We start from the raw sequence: 12852 nt of genomic DNA, 5'->3' as shown, positions 1-12852 counted from the left end.
CTGGGTCCTACGTGGAAACGTGGCAGAGCGTCCCCTTCTCTCTCCCCAAAATCTTTCCCCATTTCTCAACTAGGGATTCATCGGCGTCGGGCGATTTCCTCGGCGGCGAGCGATGTGCAAGGAAGTAGGTGTTGAGGTCGTCGATAGAGCGCGAGTGCGCTGGACGGAGGCGTGCTCGTCGGCGAACGACGGGCGGCGCGGCTATGCGACGAGCTCTCTGGTTGTGGATCGCGTCCCACCTCCACCTCGCCGCCCCACCGCCCATTCTCCTCCAGCAGCACCACCTCCGTCTCCCCTGCCACCAATCGCCTGTCCTGAATTCTCCAGCCCGAGCATCCTTTGCTCTGCGCTGCCTCCTCTTGTATGCCCCGCTCCGGGCCTCCGTCGGTGGCGCAAAGTAGGAGGAATCAGACGGTGAGGGAGCATGAGGCCTTGTGGGAGAGGACTTGGCGGCGTTCCGGCTCAGCGACCAGCGGGTGTTGTATTTGGCCTATTTCAGTGGAATCACCGCTGTGGTGCTCTATGGGCTCAACATGCGCTGGATCGACCCGGCCAGTGGGTTCGGGACCAGCTTCCTCAACGCTCCATCTCCGACAGCCACAAGGTGCGTCCATCTACACGATTCTCTGCTAGTACTCACTGTATATGCACCGTTCATTAATCCCGATCTGGTTCCTGCTCCTAACTAGGACAGTAGTAAACCATTTGTGTCATGTCCGGGATGAAATGGATTGGTTTTGGTATGCCTGACATAGAAATGGATTTTGTGTGGGCTTACGCCGTGGTGCCTCAATTACTAGTACAAGTTAGATAGGTGCCCTGATCTCGTATATAGGATATGGGATAGGATATATAGCTCATACGTGTGGTTCTCGTAATCTAACTATCTGCTAGTTTCATTCAAATGTTGCTATGCATTGGCAATTAATTGAATCTAACTTGGGAGCAAATATCATTAGGCTTCAAGCATCCCCGTAACCCTGAAAGAATCCTTCAGTTCAATTTGTTCAGGAAATCCAGTAATGTTTGATATCTTAGAAGAGCACTAAGCTCCCAGGGTCGCGCGCGTTCCTGGGAGAGCCGCAGGTCGCTTTCGTGGGTCCTACCTCGCGTGCTGCCGTGTCTTTGCGAGTCGGCGTTTCGAGCGGTTCGACGTCACATGTACGAGCGAGAGAACCCTCGCTCAGAAGTCGGTTTCTTTTCCTTTGACTGGGCCTTCCATCGTCCTCTACTTCTTCTTTTCTTCGGCCTCGCGGCGACTTGGACTCGCTCGGTTTCTTCTTTTCGTTCTTGGAGCTGCGGCGTTGTGTGCGGGCGGGGGTTGCGGAGGTGCCTGGCCTCCGGTGGTGCGTCCGATTGGGTTGCGCCGCGGTGGCCGCCCGCATCTTCCGTGGAGGCTGTTTCTTCTCGCTGGTATGTTCCCCTGTTTCTCTCTCTGTGACGTTTCTCGATTTAGTGTCCAGTGAGATTCAAGTTTATTCCCTTTGTGTTTTCGATTGGTGATGCTTGTGCGTGGATCCGTTTCTTGGGGATTTCTTGGGGATTGGGCTGGTCTGCGTTCGTTTGGTTCGTGCTTGCTATAGATTCAACGTTTTCGTGCCGCATTTGTCTGCCGTTCTTGCCGGTCGCGTTGATTTGTTGTGCTCATAGTTGTTTGGTCGCGTTTATGCACGTTTTCTAAGGATTTGGGTGGGTGGGTTCGGGGTTTGATTGATTGGAGCCGGCGGGCTCTGTTATTGCTTTGTTGTTTCTTCAGTTTCGTGTTCATGCAACTCTGTTTATGCATCCATGGCTGCTTGTGATTTCGACGGTGCGTACTGTGAGGTCTGATGTAGACTTATTGGTTTAGTTGTTTAGAGTTGGATTTGGAGATGTGCTTAGTTCCGCCTTTTTTATTCTTTGTGGGTAGAGGGATGTTGAAGAATGTTGCTTGCCTACACAACTGCCTGGGCCTGAAACGAACTCTGCATTTAGTAGTAGGGTTGCAGATCCATGTCGTATGGTTGTGGTAGTTCATGGTTGCTTCATCCTGGATCAATTTTGCTTATTACATGTTTGACATTCAGGTTTAAATATTCAGTATGGATTGCAGTGATATAAATTGTTCTAGCATAGGTTTATGTTCTGTTTTACCTAGCACGTGTTTACTGTCAAGATTCAATCTTTGTTCCTTAGGTCGATGCTTTTGATCTAAGATCATGTAGTGCTACTTGTGAAGTTGATGTCTTAATGTAGGCTGCGTATGTGTTCTTTGGTAGTGTGCAGTGCTTATTGTGGTTCTTTCCTCTAGGGGTAAGTCTGGGGAAATTACCTTTTGATTCTCGGATTAATTCATGGTAGATACTTAATTTTATGTGTATGAGGCCTCTGATCTAAACAGTACATTGCAGGTTCTATTTGTTATACGTGTGTGCCACAGTCTAAATATGGTCTTCTGAGATTGTGCAATTGCAGTTCTCCTTGATAGTTTCTTCCTTTTACGGTGGGTCGATGCTTTCGATCTAAGGTGCCGTAGTGCTACTTGTGAAGTTTCTGTTCTAATGTAGGCTGCATATGTGTTTCTTTTGTGTAGTGTGTTTGTTTAGAATGCGGTTCTTTCCTCTAGGGGTAAGCCCGAGGAAATTCCCTTTTGGTTCTCAGATTCATTGATGGTAGATGTTTTGCTTTATGTGTATGAGGCCTCTGATCTAGACAGATCATTCCAGGTTGTATTTGTTACTTGTGCATGCCACAGTCTAAATATGATCCACTGAGATTGTGCAAATTCAGGTCTCCTTGATAGTTTCTTGCTTTTACGATGAGTTCTCCCAGATAATTACAGCGGTGTTATTAACTTAGACAAACGTATAAATTGAAACTTTGTATATGGAAGCATCGATTATTGGTTGTAATGTTGCGTTTTTGTTTTCTTGTTGCTGGAAACATGTGCAAGTCATAAACTTTCCTATTGTGTTTATACTTTTAAATTTTTATTTAGATGACATGGAGCTGTGACTGGCAGCTGCGTATTCCTTCATGATTTGAAAGCGCTATCTGTTGTTGTATTGAATTAATGCGATATGTAAGTGACGCCTCATTGAAATATTCAAAGGGCGCATCAAAGCGCGCTAGGCTGTTTCAGGTGTCATGTGAGCAAGGGTTTGCTATGTATTAAGGATTTGGGTATTTCACGTATTTTAAAGTTTACACTGCTGTTGGTCTGTAAGATTTGATGGCCGTGGCCTGCATGCTTATGGTAATTGGGGGTGGCTTTGTTTTTCAGCTTCTTTGCGGATTATAGATGGTTCAAATGCGTTGTTTGTGGTTCGCGTTTTTCCTCTTTCGTGGTGGTTTCTTCTCTGTTTGGGAGTGCATTCTATGAGTGTGGTAATTCCGTGGTGCTTTTCCCCGTGAGAATACTTTGTTCTATTGGTCCACAGTCGGTGGTATCTTCTAAGAGCTCTAAGCTCCCAGTATTGGGAGCGATTCTGGTGGCTCTACCCATCGCTGTCGTGGGGCCTGCTTGGAGGGGTGTTCGCGTTGCGTTTTTCCGTTCGGTGATGGGCCGTGATTTGGCCAGCGCATGCGTGTCGTTGCCATCACGTGTCGGCGAGGTCAAGCGGTTGCGGGTCGGTTCGAGCTTGCTTTGACCGCGGGTTCGTTCTTCCTTCTCTATTCTTGGATGCGGCGGCACTTCTACTCGCGTAGCAACGATCTTCTCCTTCAGTCACTCCCCCACCACCCCCACCCACCGCGAAGAATTGCTAGCGTTGTGCTAGAACAAGGCAGGGAATAGCGCTGGAGGCGAGGACGGACGGCGCTATGGCCGTACCGGTGCTGGAACCCTGGATCGATGTGGAGGTGTGGCCGTGCGACACCGCAACAGCGATGGCGATCCACATGCACGTAGAGGAAAATATTCATCACTTCTGGCGTCTCTGGCCGCCGTTGGAGATGCGGTTGGGCGAGGGAGGCGACGAGCAGCGAATGGACGATGACGGCCATCTGTCCCGCAAGAGATGAACGAGCTGCGGAGCCGGTGTGCAGACGCTTCTCATATTCTCTGATGCAAAGTTGATTCAGTTGTATTGCACGGCTCAGATAACTTATTTTGTTTTTGGCGCTCACCAGAACACTATTACTATATATGCTTCCGATTGATGATGCAGAGTGATAGTCTATGGCTCTATGCCTTGACATGTGATCCTCGACTAATAACCTGCCTTAGTCTTAATTATTTCACATTGAACATTTTTGATATTTTACTTAAATCACGGTAGATTGGTAGAGATCTCTTATCTCAATTTAATACTGGACTGCTAGAAGTCTGAATTTTCCTCCAAATTATATGGAATGTTCATTCTAATATTGGAAGAAAAGCTATTTGGTTTTTTCCATCCATGAATGAAGGTAAACGCACAGAGAAATTTGATTTCCTCATGATATTTGTAAGGGAAGCCTGAAGAATGTTAGACCTACACGCACAGTCAATAAGGCTATCATGGAAACTGAAGATAAATTCAGTGTTACTATCACTTTTTGGAATCTCTGGGTTGATACAAGGCCCTGCTAGATATGTTTTATTCTCATACTTTCCCAACAAATTAAATGACTTTGGCACCTAATCATACATCAAATGTGGTTAGTTTAAATTATATTACTGATCACAGATAGTCAATTTAGTCATATTTGCTGTTTTCCTTAAATTCGTTCAATTATTATGTACTTGAGAAATTTTTGGGGACCCTAATTTCTTGGGGCCCTCTTGGTAACTCACCCTTCAAATGCCAAGATTTGGGCCTGCTAAGAAAAATTATCATTATGGCTAAATTATCAGTCATAATGCAGAGTAAGGCTTGATGTCTTAATTATTGAGTATGAACCCATCCCTATTTCTGAATCAACACTGGTCAGTAGGTTACACATGGAGTTTAAACATTGAAGCACTAAGATGTAGTTTAGTACATGATATCCAGTCTTGCTTTATCTATCTGTTAAATACCAAAAAAAACTGGTTGTGTTCGAAAAGAAGATACATAGTTTTTTGGAATGGTCCACTGCGTCCACTGATTGCAGAGAAAGACGGTTCTAGGAACATGGAAATAGTCTTTATTCCCCATATATTAATCTTTTGTAAGATGCCATTTTCCAATTTATAGCTCACAAGATTATTTTGTGTCTCGAGAATCTTCCTTTTTATTATACTACCTATTTAATTATAGTAGAGAGGCGGACTGTATCACTAAAACAACACTGGTGGCTGGTGGATTTTGACATTTTTATCGCCTCCGCAACTTTGGGTTTGCTGTTAGCCCAGAAGATAGATAAGGAGTAAACTGGCAGTGCATTTTGGCAGTAATTGATTTTGTTCATAAATCCGCTTCCATTTGACGAAAGATATATACATTGCATGATTGGAGTATATTCCATATAACACTGTTGATGTTTTCCTCTACTTCTTTCTCTGAGAGCACAAAGATATTATTGTGCATGAATTGAGTATAATCCGTATAACATTGCTAATGTTTTCCTATTCTTTTGCTGAGATATATAATTTTGAGATCTCCCCAAATGGATGGGGTATTGAGGATGAACCCAACTAATTTCAATTTCTTCGGCGAGATTCAATCAAAACTGCCTAGAAATAAAAGATGCTTCTTTTTTACAAAATTGGCATATGTATGCTATGAAGTATATGATCCATTATTTGACATCTCATTGTAATTGGTATGATCTCTAGGGTAAAGTTGGTAGCATATGAGAATCATTTTTTGTATGTGCTGTGAATGTGGAAATATTGGCTAAAGCTTCATAGGGAATTACTCACTTGGTTTTTGCCATTTGGGTTGATGGCGCCGTAGTTGATTTCGTCCATGCAGTTGGTGCCGTTTGTGCTGGTTCGGCCTTCCACTGCTGCTTCTTTTTTCCCATTTGGATGCCTCTGGTTCTCATCAGCACAATGGCCCTGATGTTCTTCCTGCTCGTGGTCGGTTCTGTTAGTTTCTCTTTTCTGTCAGGTGTTCTTTGGTTTTCGCTCCCGATTTATCTTAAGGTTGCGCTGAACTGTTTCTTCATTATGTTTTGTAGGCCATAGCAACGGAGAATCGTTGGAAACACTTTTGTGTGTTTCCAGGTACACCACGATCATTAAATATGAGGGAGAAGTTTGATGCAGATGCTCTTATCCAGGGAAGTTGGTGAGAGCCTGTGATTTTGTTGGCTATTGGGCGCACCTTCAAGCTGCAGGATTGTATGTCCCCTGTTAGACATTTTGTGCCTTTGCTCTGTGATGACGCTTAAGAGAAGCCTGTCCAGGATACCTGATTCTTATGATCATTTGTTTTCTCTTCTTTGTAGCTATGCTTTCACTGAGTCCTAGCTATGGATGGTGAAGCTTGCGGTTGAGTATGCTTTGAAGTTGTTACCTATGATACACTGATGATATGGTAAGGTGGGCCATATTAAGCAAATGGGTAGACTAAAGCAGACCTAAAGTAGTGACATGGTAGAAATGATATTTCTGCAATATAAGTACCAGTTCTACGTTGTTGGCTACCTTATGAACTTTGAATATATCTCCCTTTAATCAGACGAATGAGTTTCTTTCTTTCGCTATGTTGACTGTTACTACGTACATTTATACCAGGATCATCGTTGCTCAAGCGATCTACCTTACTGGCAATCAATAGTGTCCTTATATTGAAGGCTTATTGTTTCTAAAGTAGAAGTTAGCTTTTTTGCTTTAATTGCAAATCTCAGATAGATAGCTAATCCCTTCAAATGATAGCAGGGTACTTTGCTTTTTTGCTTGCAGGAAAACAATTAATAAATAGACTATCATGCTGATTGTTATCCCTTTTATTTTAGAGTGGTCCCAATCCAGTTACATGCACTAGATTTTTCATGTTGCAAAATGATCCGAAGCTAAGTCTGCTTGTCACTGCCATCTTAGAATATTTACTTCAACCTATGGATGTAAAAGGGATTCATGGACATGATGATGCACAAAGGCAGTTGCTGTTATAAGAAGAACAATTGGTATTATTATTAGCATGGTGAAGCCAGAGTTTCATGCAAATTTTATAATATTTACAAGTTTGTTGCTCTTTCCACTTTTGTATATTGAATTGGTTTGGAATATTGTTGTAATATTGTACTACCATTTTGGGCAGTTATTTTTCTGCACTATATGACTTATGAGTCTGATTTTTTTGTCATAAACTATGTGCCAAACATTAGCCTCATTGCACTCACAAGCTGGTTATAATGAAGAGAAAGACTGTCTATCTATCAAACTGAAGAAGTTAAAATCATTTGCTCAATTTAATCTAACGCAAATAGCTAAAACGGGCGCGACAAGGCGCGCTAGGTCCATCTAGTACAACATATATCTGAGGCGATACGTACGAACCTGAGAAAACTTAGTCCTTAGATAATATGATGGACTTGTTAGATTTGTTAGATTTTGTGTAAGTTTATACTAAGGTGCCTGAAGTACTAGAAAAAAGAAGTAAGTTGTGTATCCTGTTTTATACTCATTAATGTGATCCTTAAGAGTCATTTAGCACACAACAACATATCAATGATATTCTATTTTAGCGAAAAAATTAGACTATGGAGCAAATCAGTAACTGGGCTTTGTGCATATTCATCTTAATGGACCCCTCACAATCTTCAAAGAACCGTTTAAATTTGTTAGTTTGAACTCCAACATTTTCGACCATCCCAAATATGTGAGGGCATAAGCATGAACCTTAGCAAACCCCAGACGGGTTTCGAACTTGGTACATACTTCCTTTCCTTTCTAATTTCTTTTTACAGCTAGTATGAAGTAATAGACCAGTAATCCATCCATTCAGCAATGTAAGACATTTTTTGCTTTTTAGATTCACTCGTTTTGGTCCATATCTAGCCTACTGTGTTGATTCACTTATTTTGGTACATACCTAGCTAGTCCACTTTGAAATGTCTGAACGGTCTTACATTTAATCCATTGATTTTGAACTCACGTTCATCACCCGTATGTTTACTTTGTGTTTCATCTTCTTGCTTAGTTGGTTAGTGAATCAAACTAAGTTGGTTCATGAACACAATTAACTTGTTTACTAAATCTAACTAAGTTGCCTTCTCAACCTATAATTTTGGTTAACTTGTGTATTCATCTTCTAGTTTAGTTGGTTTTTCGAATGTAACTAAGTTGGCTTCTGAATTAAGTGGTTGTTTTTTGTATGATAGTTAAGTTGTTTCTCACCACGTAATTAAGTTGTTTTTGCAGCTAATACTAGTTGTTTTTGTCAACATAGTTACGTATTTTGCATTTATTTTTGCATACAACTAAGTTGCTTTGTCTCCACAGGTAAATTGCTTGCACCATCTTAACTAAGTTGGTTTTATAGCTTGTATTAGGGGTTTAGTTTGGCATGTGGTGCGTGGGGGCTTAAATAAGGTGTTGTTGGTTGTCACATTTATTTAAGTTATTTTTTGAAGTTGGTTTTACAGATGATACTGGTTGTTTTTTGTCTGCATATTTGCGTACTTCAACTTAGCATAGAACTAAGTCACTTTGTCTCCATAAGTAATTTTCTTACACTATTGTCACCAAGTTGGTTTCATAGCTTGTATTAGAGGTTTAGTTTGCACAGTGACTTTTCATGTGATGTGGGGGCTTTAATTTAAGGTGTTTTTATTACCACATTTAGTGAAGTTATTTTCCAGGTTACAATTAAGTTGGTTTTGCACATGATTAATTTGCTTTGACAACATGCCTAAGGTGTTTACATTATCTAACTAAGTTGTATTTTATCATCTAACCAAGTTGGTGTACAAGCAATGTCCGAAGTTGCATAGTGATGTAATTAAGTTTCTTTTATTAACATGCTTAAGTTATTTTTATGATCTAACTAAGTTGCTTTAAGTTTTTGAGTTACACTAAAATGCCCCACAATAGTGTACCAATATAATTAAGTTGCTTCTTTTCATCAGCTAAGTTGCTTTGTTGGACTAGCTAAGTTGTTTTATATGATTTTATTTAGTTGTTTTCATCAACTAGATTAAGATGCACACAAATATTACTCCCTCCGATCCAAATTAATTGATTCCACTTTATCTATATACGGATGTATCTAGTCAACAAACTCATCTATATATATCTGTATCTAGACAAAGTGGAGTCAAATAATTTGGATTGGATGGAGTACATTATTTTGTATCTTGTATATGACAAAGTTTACTTTCTAAATAAACTTGAGTCAATATTCTTCATGTGTTTCAGCATCATGATTACGTTGTTTCCCAGATTCTATTTAGTTGTTTCATCAACTAGATTAAGTTGCATAGGAATATTACTTAAGTTGTATGTCGTATATGACTAAGTTGCCTTTCCAAATAAACTTGGGTTGCATCCTGATTTCCAATTGAGTTGTATTTTTTCTTCGAACTGAAAGCTTCTGAAGTAATTGAGTTGTTTTGATACCTTGCTTAAGTTGGCTTCTGAAAGTAATTGAGTTATTTTGATAATTATTCCTAAGTTGGCTTCTGAAAGTAGGTTATTCAGTTTTTTAACAACCCCTGGTCATGCAAGATACAGATAAATGATAAGAAACTTTTATGCATTTCTAGTAAAACCCACAAAAAACTCACTGATGTACTGATGTCGTTGCATTTTCTCCAGACAAGCAGTTCGCCCGTAGTGGTAGCATGATCAAGGAAGCAAAATGTTATTCCTACATCGATGCTCCAACACATATGTACATAGTCAGATAAGACAGATGCTTAGTGTTCAGAAATTACTAGTCGCAGCTACCGTCTTCTCAAAAACATATTTCTGAAGTTCACCTTTTGTGTTAGTTACCATGTTAGTCTTTTGTCGCACAAAAGATATCCTGGGAACTACTAGTAGCATGTTTGATTTCAAGGAGCCTCAAGTTTGTGTCACAGCTGCTTATTATTTTCTGCTTGGACGTGGCTAGGCAGCATCCACCCATTTGGGTGCTTGTTTGTCTATCCTAGCACTCACCCGTAAATGGAAAGACCTCAAATTTTAAAAAAGGAAAGTTTATGGCAGCTTCAAGAAATCATCCGAAATTTACCACACGTGCACTCATAACTCCGCTGGCTGTGTCGGAGCGCGAGAGCTTCAGCCCGACGCTGAGCCGCTGGCACCCGTTCCCAGCCGCGGTCGCGGCGGCGACCTTGCACGGCTGCTTCGGCGTCGTGCTGAAGCAGTACGTGGCAAAGGCCATCTGCCTGACCGACGAGCTGGTGCGCGTGCTGCACGCGGCCGGCAGGCTCGAGAAGGCGCTGGTGCAGGTTGTGATGGAGGACGTTGCCGACAGCGACGACGGCGGCAGGTCGGTGGTGCGGGAGGTGACGCCCTACGACGTGGCGTCCGTCGTGGTGGGCTTCCTTCGGACGTGGATGGAGGAGCGGCTCCGGGTCGCCAAGGAGTGCGTCGTCAGAGCCAAAGACACCGAGGTGAACAAAAGTTCTTGGCCGCACATTTGGTTCATCGATCAGACATGTCTATGATCCCAGCAAAAAAAATCCCAAACATGGCAATCTCCATTATTGTTTTGCAGAGCTGGATCGCGAGGTCGAAGAATGAGCCGTACGCGCAGTCACCGGTGGAGCTTAAGAAGCTGGGCAAGGCCACCATGGACGAGTTCTTCGCGATCCCGGTGAGCGCGAGGGACGACATGGTGCAGGACCTCGCCGACGGCCTCAGCGCCGTCTTCCAGCTGGACTACATCTCCTTCCTCGCCTCTTGCGGCAACAAGCAGAGCTACCTCCCGCCGCTGCCGGCGCTGACTCGGTGCAACCAGGATTCGACGATAAAGCGGCTGTGGAAGCGGGCGGCGGTGACGCCGTGCCGGGCGCCCGTGACGGGGCCGCGAGGCGGCAGCGTGTACCACTGCGGCCAGAGCGCGTCCGCGGCCGTCCACCAGACGTGGCACGCAGCGGCTGTACGTCCGGCTCAACACGCTCCACTACGTCCTCAGCCACGTCCAGGCGCTCGACAAGTCGCTCTCCTTCTTCTCCTCTGCCAGCGGCTGCGGCTCGCCGTCCGCCGCGAACCGCCTCCTCGCGGCCCCGTCCTGCCACTTCGACCACGCTCGCGCGGCGGCGCAATCGGCGATCACCCACGTCGCCGAGGTCGCCGCATACCGGCTCATCTTCTTCGACTCGCACCAGTCCTTTTACGACGGGCTCTACGCCGGCGGTGTCACGGACGCGCGCATCCGCCCGGCGCTCCGCACGCTGAAGCAGAACCTGTCGCTCCTCCTAGCCGGTGGCCGTGCGGGAGGTGATGAAGGCCTCGTTACAAGCATTCCTCACCGTCCTGCTCGCCGGCGGCAACCACCGGAGCTTCACGAAAGAGGACCACGCCATGATAGAAGAAGACCTCCGCAGCCTGAAGCGGGCCTTCTGCACGCGCGGCGAGGGTCTGGTGACGGAGGACGTGGTGGAGAGCGAGGCGGAGGTGGCGGAGGGCGTCGTCGCGCTCATGGGCCAGACCGCGGAGCGGCTGGTGGAGGAGCTGAGCATCACGACGATGCCGACGACGTGCGGGGGATCGCCGCGGGCCGGGCAGAAGCTGGCGATGCCGACGACGACGAGACGGTGGAACAGGACGGACCCGGACACGATCCTGCGCGTGCTCTGCCCACCGCGACGACGAGGTCGCCAGCCACTTCTTGAAGCGCGCGTTCCAGCTGCCCAAGAGGCACCGGTGACCGTAGCCTCTGCAGCCATTGCAGGCAGAGGTGTGACTCCTAATATGTAATTAATCAACAACGGGCAGTGGATTATGTGTGTTCGATCAAAATAATTAACTGTTTAAAGCATCTGCCAAAACTGCATAGTCTTCTTTTTCACTGCAGAGGGGAGAGAAGTTCAGTGCCTGATGTCTGAAAACTCTTCTGCTCTTTCTTCTGTAACTAGTTGGCATGTACGTGCAATGCACGTATTCACAATTAAATAGGATAATTTACAATTAAGAAAAGCTCGTATCATAATCTACATGGATTACTTATGTTTTGATGCAAGTCAATAGCCGCACAGATGCCCAATCCAGCAAAGTCATAGTAGTACAAATCAAGTGTGTGCATTAAAGTAATGTCTGTAGCACCGTACTACAAATTGCGCATGAGCTGAATATAGTTAAGATGAAGTAATTTGAATTTTTTATGCAAGCATGTGTCAATTTTTTCCGAAAATTATACATACAGATCCTCTTTTTAGTCCAGTGTACAGGTCCTACATGGATGTGCTGCTCGGCCGTGGCTTATTCAACGCCGACGTCGAGCTGTGGAGGAAGCATAGGAAGATGTCAAGATTCGCTCAAGGCCGTTTTCGTGTGGCCATGCTCCCAGGGCCTGCCCACACGGAGATGGAAAACTGGTGCTTACGTACACAAGGAAAATGCGACATTGCAGTCGTGAACTCATGGCTCATGGCTGGCCATTACACCTCCGTGACCTCGTTATGTTCAGGTTTCAGTATTGTTATGCTGACAAGTCAAATACTGGATTCATTTGTTAAACTTTCAAGCCGTTAGTAGATGGGATCACCAGTAATTTTTTTCGTCGGGGAGGGATCGTGGGAGTAACTTGAGTTTTAAATGGAAAACAATGTTTAATACCAAGAGAACAATCCTTTTACAAGGATATCAAAATGCCATTGTAGGTCAAAATGTGCTCATGCAACAAACCAGAATACAAAGCTTAGTACCAAGAGTTGTGAAATCATGAGCTACCACATTCCTTGATTTAACAAAAAATAATGTCTGGCCACATTGCTGTATCCCACAAGATCGCTAGAGAATATATCATAACTTCTTAAGAAACTGCAACACCTTCCTAAATTTCAATGAGT

The 12852-nt window shown here is 44.1% G+C and overlaps 1 pseudogene; it reads left to right on the top strand.

Annotated features, from left to right (window-relative positions):
* The first annotated feature begins 1419 nt into the window (after window positions 1–1419).
* Window positions 1420–12007, top strand: LOC127336969 (protein unc-13 homolog; annotated as a pseudogene).
* The last annotated feature ends 845 nt before the right edge of the window (window positions 12008–12852 follow it).

Source organism: Lolium perenne, chromosome 2 (assembly GCF_019359855.2).
Source record: "Lolium perenne isolate Kyuss_39 chromosome 2, Kyuss_2.0, whole genome shotgun sequence".
Taxonomy (NCBI): Eukaryota; Viridiplantae; Streptophyta; class Magnoliopsida; order Poales; family Poaceae; genus Lolium; species Lolium perenne.
Note: the sequence above shows the minus strand (reverse complement) of the source record. Positions and strands in the feature narration are given on the sequence as shown.